At 39.6% G+C, this 6,000-nt stretch overlaps 1 protein-coding gene across 3 annotated transcripts in view; it reads left to right on the top strand.

Moving 5' to 3' along the window:
- The first annotated feature begins 4,641 nt into the window (after positions 1 to 4,641).
- tnrc6c2 (trinucleotide repeat containing adaptor 6C2) overlaps positions 4,642 to 6,000 on the top strand; it is a 37,993-nt gene continuing 36,634 nt past the window's right edge. For all 3 annotated transcript variants that reach the window (XM_058066612.1, XM_058066601.1, XM_058066593.1), the window contains exon 1: positions 4,642 to 5,336. The gene's annotated coding sequence lies outside the window, so the exon portion shown is untranslated. The remainder of the gene's footprint in view (positions 5,337 to 6,000) is intronic.

The following is a 6,000-nucleotide window of genomic DNA, read 5'->3' as shown; positions in this document are numbered from 1 at the left end:
GGATAAATTTTTTTTCTTTAAAACTTTTATTGTATATTACTAAGCTACCTTTTGAGTGTTAAGTTGCTGTGTGATGAGTTTAGTGTTAGATGACACTGTGATTGCACACATACATTTGTCATTGACAAAGAAAACATTCTACCAAGCAACTATCTTCTTGAATGGTATAAAGGGAGACATCAACAAATTTCACAACAGTGAGCAGCTACAGATTGAAGTGTGATGTTGACCATAGAACATGAACCTGAAATTATTGCAACATAACAGTAAGGGAGAAACAAAAGTGGTGCATATCGGTTCTGTGGTATCAATTTTACGGTAACTTAATACAGACATTTTTTTGTGCTGCAATGCCCCCCAGTAGCTTTAAGATTGAACTGACATATTTGTGTCATGTGACCACTGACCAGAAGAGCGATGACTTCATGCTGGAGTTAACTGGCATATCAACAACATGTGTTAATTGACAAACTTGTATTAAACTACAGTGCTGTACTTGTTATATTTCAAGCACTATTTACATATTACTCTATTTTTACACTTTTCTTGGTACATGCATATTTCTATCATTTTCATAAATACGAGACATTTGATTGAGTTCAGAATTGTAACTTTTATGATCAGGACGGAAGTTGATCAAAGGATGTCCTCCAAAGAGGTGGTTGTTGTCACAAAGCAAGTCAATTGCAATATTTTTTTATTGCTTCCCGGTACTTTTTATGCCTTTCCTGTTGGGTTTATCCAGGCTCCATTGGCTGGGTATTGGGGCATTGGTTCTTGTGTAGCGATCAAGATCAGTGTAGCGATCAAGATCAGTCAATTTTTGTTGTTTCCTATGAGAAGAAGTGGACCAAATGAAAGGTCATCCAGCAACATAATGCATACCAGCCTGTGGTCTTTTGAGATATACATTTTGACTTTAACAAAAGCAGAGGCTCTAGGGATTTTTTTGTGCAATTTTTCTGCTCACGTTTTATGAGCCTCTGTGATTATTAATGTTTCTAGATAGGGATACTTTCCCCCACGGGAAATGTGTTAAATGACAAAACATTGGACAGAACATGTGTATTAAATATGCATGTGACCACTGAAGACATACAGTAGCTCAGGGTGTGCATTTGCAATATGAGGCCAATGAGACCAATGTGTGTGGGGTTGGGTGGGGGTTGGTGGATGCACATACATGCTTGTGAGAATGAGTGCAGACTTTGGCAGGAGGTTTGCAATAAGCCCAGGATTGTAAAAGAAAAAAGAAATGTGAGTGAGGCAGTGCTTTGTCTTCAAGCGGAAGAAGTGAATGAACTTGTGACTCTTTTTTTCTTATCAGAATGTCTGGCAAATCTTTCTAGTCGGCTTGCTTCTGTCAGCAGCCTGCCTAAATGTGAAAGCAATTAGGGAAACTGGTAGAGTGAAAGAAACATCGCAGAGGCTCCAAAAGGTACGGATGAAGAGGATGACTGAAAACTTCCATGCAAAAACAGCAAAGCTACACTGTTCCTATTAGGTGTGTAACGGTACGCCAAAGCCATGGTTTGCTTTGTGCCTGGTTTTATGTACAGAAGGGTCAAATTGGATGAAATGAAATGAAACGTGAGGGATGTACTCACTAAAGTCAGATAGTGTATATTGGGGATGTCTGATATGCCGATATTGTCTGACTCTCAATTTCTGATACCGATATCAGCAGATAACGATATGTGTAACATGACATATCTCCTGTGGTGGAATGAACACATGAGTTTTATACAGCATTTTTTCTTTATATCACTTTTTATGATCTGGCAAAAAATCAGATACTGATATCAACCGATATTGCATTTTTATGCTGATATATGTAGCTACTTATAGAGTTGAATTGGTCATTTCTTTCTTCGGACAACATAAAAGCTTCTAGTTCAGGGGTGGGCAAACTTTTTGGACTCGTGGGCTGCATTGATTTAACAAAATGGACGGGGAAGCCAAACTGTATATTTTACACGCAACAGTCCACCTGGAATTATTGTATCTGTAAAAGTGTAATCTGCTATATGAGCACTTTGAGATCATTATTTGATGTAAATCTTTCATTCATTCATTTTCTACCGCTTATCCTCACGAGGGTCACGGGGGTGCTGGAGCCTATCCCAGCTGTCTTCGGGTGAGAGGTGGGGTACACCCTGGACTGGTCGCCAGCCAATCACAGGGCACATATAGACAAACAACCATTCACACTCACATTCATACCTATGGACAATTTGGAGTCGCCAATTAACCTAGCATGTTTTTGGAATGTGGGAGGAAACTGGAGTACCCGAAAAAGCCGACAGCCCAAAATGATTATTATTATTGTTGTTGTTGTTATTATTGTTATTATTACTATATGTTTGTGTCCCTTTTTTTCAGAAGCACTTTGTAAACAACAGACCACATCGAATAACAAAATTGATAAAACAGCTACTTAAACCATCAAACAGTCGGCACAAGCCATGATGCTTAATGATGATGTTAAGTTTAAATGAAATACTTTGGAAAGAACGGGTGGATTGTATTCAAGCACTTGGCGGGCCGGATGTGGCCCCCGGGCCATAATTTGCCCACCCCTGTTCTAGTTGAATAAGATAAACACCATTTTCAGTGGAACTGCTGATTCCTTGATTGAGTTTTTTCCATTTTTTTTTGTTTGTTTATTTATGTTTAGTAAATACCATCGATTCCAGTTAATTCCCATGAAAAGTATGAGACTGATGTTGGGAAGTGCAACTAGAGGTTACTCGTATAACAGCTTAAGTGGTTTACACGAACTCCAGAATAAACTACATATGCTCAAGACATTTTTTTCTGATGACACTCCCCAATGCTCTCACCCTTCTTAACCCCAAATATGGAACATCTGCTTTTTCCATTCTGTTGGTTCTGGCTGTCTCAAAAGCTTTGGGCATCTTGCCTTGAAACAGGGGAAAAAACCTTTTGGCCAGGGCCCCTTGCTTTCTCATTAGTAGTCTCTTGTAGTGTGAAGGAGACCTCGGCTTTTCTAAGCAAGTACTCACTGGTCAGCCGTCCCCTTTGTAGACCGCAGACCTGACCTGTTTTGTGTGTGTGTGTGTGTGTGCATAGTCTGCACACAGACGTCATTTCCATGAGAAAGGAGTGTAGAGAATGGACAGGGGCCACATCTTCTCTCTCCGGGATGTGTGCAGATGCGATTGAGGGGGCAAAAGGGCAACTTCATCCATCATGTCGTGAATAGGCAGGAATTATCGCCTCATGTCTTTGTACAGCACCTGATCAAGTCATTCTTGACAAAAATGATATGAAAAGCTGTGAAATAAAGTTCACGATGAAAGAATATTTTAATTCTATCATGTTAGATACGGAGAGGAAAATCTGTTCACATACTACACTAGTACTATATTTTGTCCTTTAATATGTTATTCATTACTAATCTAAATTGCTGTTAATACATTTTCTGTCTCTTTCTTCCCTTTAGACATTTTAGCAATAAAGTGTGAGGCAACTATCACAGTCTCACATATGGTAATATGTCTTGTTACACTGACATATTATTTCATATACACATCAAAGCAGTGAAATGGGCTTTTGAGCCAGCATGTGTCGATTTCCCCAAACAACCATTAGCATTCATTATTGTCTTTTTGCACATCTGACATCTAAGTGCACTATGTTCATTTTCCCATCATTAACAGTTGTGATGACAAATGCGGACCAACTAAGACAACAAAGGCGGTAGATGTAAAACTGGTGTTAGCAATCATGCTGCTACTGTACTGCATTTTCACGGCATGATAAATATCTCAGAAAATATTGCAGTCCTGACAGTGTCTGGTGAGACACAGCACAATATTACATTGGTATTAACATTATCTATTCTATGCTATCGTTTCATATAAATGAAAATAAGGATGAGATTCTCTGTTCTGATATTTTTCCCTTACATTTAAAATTGAACATGACATGTGAGCCATAACAGACCTGCTTTAGTTACATCAATTAATAGACTATTAATCCATCAGCAGTTTATAAAATGCAATGTGACTCACATTCACTTCCATGCATTAAGTTTAAATAACACGATAATGATAATGCTAGTACTGTAGCTCATACAGCTATGCTAATATTGCTAACGTTCATGTGCTCCTGTCCAACTCCTTGATGCTACATTGTTGTATGTGATATATAGCATTGGACATTAGCATTATAGTATATATCTAAAAAAAAAGGGCAAAACGTGCAGAATAATGCCTGTGGGAAACACTACTTTGTTGACAAACTCATTATCATCAAAGCTACAGACATACAAAATGGCATGTTCCCCATTAGTAATGTAGCAGTCTAAATTCCAGGTTCAAGTTTAAATTTTCACAGCACCTATACATCATTGTGGGTCTTAAAATTATTGAACAGTCGCGGTTAAATTTAAGTGAGTGTTGATTGTTTCACATCTTTTTTTTTCAAATACAAACGCTACTGCGTCCTGAATGTAATCCTACTTGATGAAATCTTGTGCTGCTTGGCCATCCTCGCTGGAATTTTTTTGGGGCGTCTATTTCAAAGGAGGCGGAGTTACGTTGCCTCCTCTGATTGGCTGATGATGAGTGGCGTATCCATAGCCGCTTCCTGGTCTGACTGCTCTCCGGGGGAGGAGAGAAGCGACACTGCGGTGTTTGCTAGTCTGATCAAAATGGCTGCGAGACCACTGACGCCGAGAGCTCACTGAACGCCTACAATGACTGTGCTCTCCGCCGTCTGGACTCTCACAGAATGTATTTTCCCGGAGTCGCTTCTCACTTTGCATTCGCGGTAGCCGGCGCGTCACAAGTCGTCCCGCTGGCGACCTAAAACAAAACCTTTCTTGTTTGCACTTTAAAACAAGTTGGCCAGCTGGCTTTCGGACAGCGGTCTGCTAACGGACAAAAACCTGCACGGTTCTTTTTTTTTTCTTCAAATTGTAACCTCAACCAGCTAACATTGGCTACAACAATTTAGTTGGCTTTCAAAGACATTTTTATTTCATCGTCGTTTATCATCGTTTATTTTTGTTGTGGGTGCTGACTGCGGTCCCCCCTTCCCCGCCCCTTTACTGTATCGCAACGACGTTTTAGCATTTAATATTTTGGACAAGTGCATTCTTCTTTTTAATGTTTCGAACCAGCTGTACATTACTACATTGTGTTTTTGTATATGTGGCTGAGGAGGCAGCGTTGTTTACCTTGCTGCTGTCACCAAGCTGCGACAGCGGCGGAGTCTTGACTGAATCTCCTTCACTGCTTTACGGGTAACTTTGGAGAGAAGGACACCTGGGAATGAATACAAGCTGCCAAAGCCGTGGTTAACGCAAGGTAACTTTGCTTTATTTTTTTATAATCATTGTTTCTAACTTCTGAATCATAGCGAATTGGTCATGCATATACTGTGTTGGTATTATACAGGTCCTTGAATTTGCTGCAAAATGTGCATAAATGCATGATGCCTAATGTTAGTTGCAGAATTTGTCCTTGCAATAACGTCATGCATCTTTCATTTTATGAGCATTGTATATGTGTTCCGAGATAGTAGACGTGAAACTTTTGTGTTATATCATAGCTCTGCCGTGATTGGTTGGATTGGGATTGGAACACTGTGCACATGCGAGAGTGTCATGTCAAGCTTTCTTTGACATGCGTGCGTTTGTAATAATAAAGGTTATCTATATCTGGCCATTGACTGTAATGGCATGATGGCCTTCATGTTTTATAAAAAAAAAATGCATGTTTAGATTCTTGATGTGTCTGTCAGTGGTATGGTGCAGCACTGTATATCTCGTGCGTTCCTCTACACACATTCCAAGTACATTATTTAACATCCTGTCTCTTCCTCTTGTGACTTTCCATGCATTGCGTTCCCCCTTTTCCTACATTCAAGTTCACCTCTGCAGACGTTAAAGTACATCTCCTAATATCGCTTCTACATGTCCTAATTGAAGTACATAATTTCCTGTTCAATTTCAACCTCCCCCTCTTTTCC

This window comes from Doryrhamphus excisus, chromosome 1 (assembly GCF_030265055.1).
Source record: "Doryrhamphus excisus isolate RoL2022-K1 chromosome 1, RoL_Dexc_1.0, whole genome shotgun sequence".
In the NCBI taxonomy this organism is placed as follows: domain Eukaryota; kingdom Metazoa; phylum Chordata; class Actinopteri; order Syngnathiformes; family Syngnathidae; genus Doryrhamphus; species Doryrhamphus excisus.
Note: the sequence above shows the minus strand (reverse complement) of the source record. Positions and strands in the feature narration are given on the sequence as shown.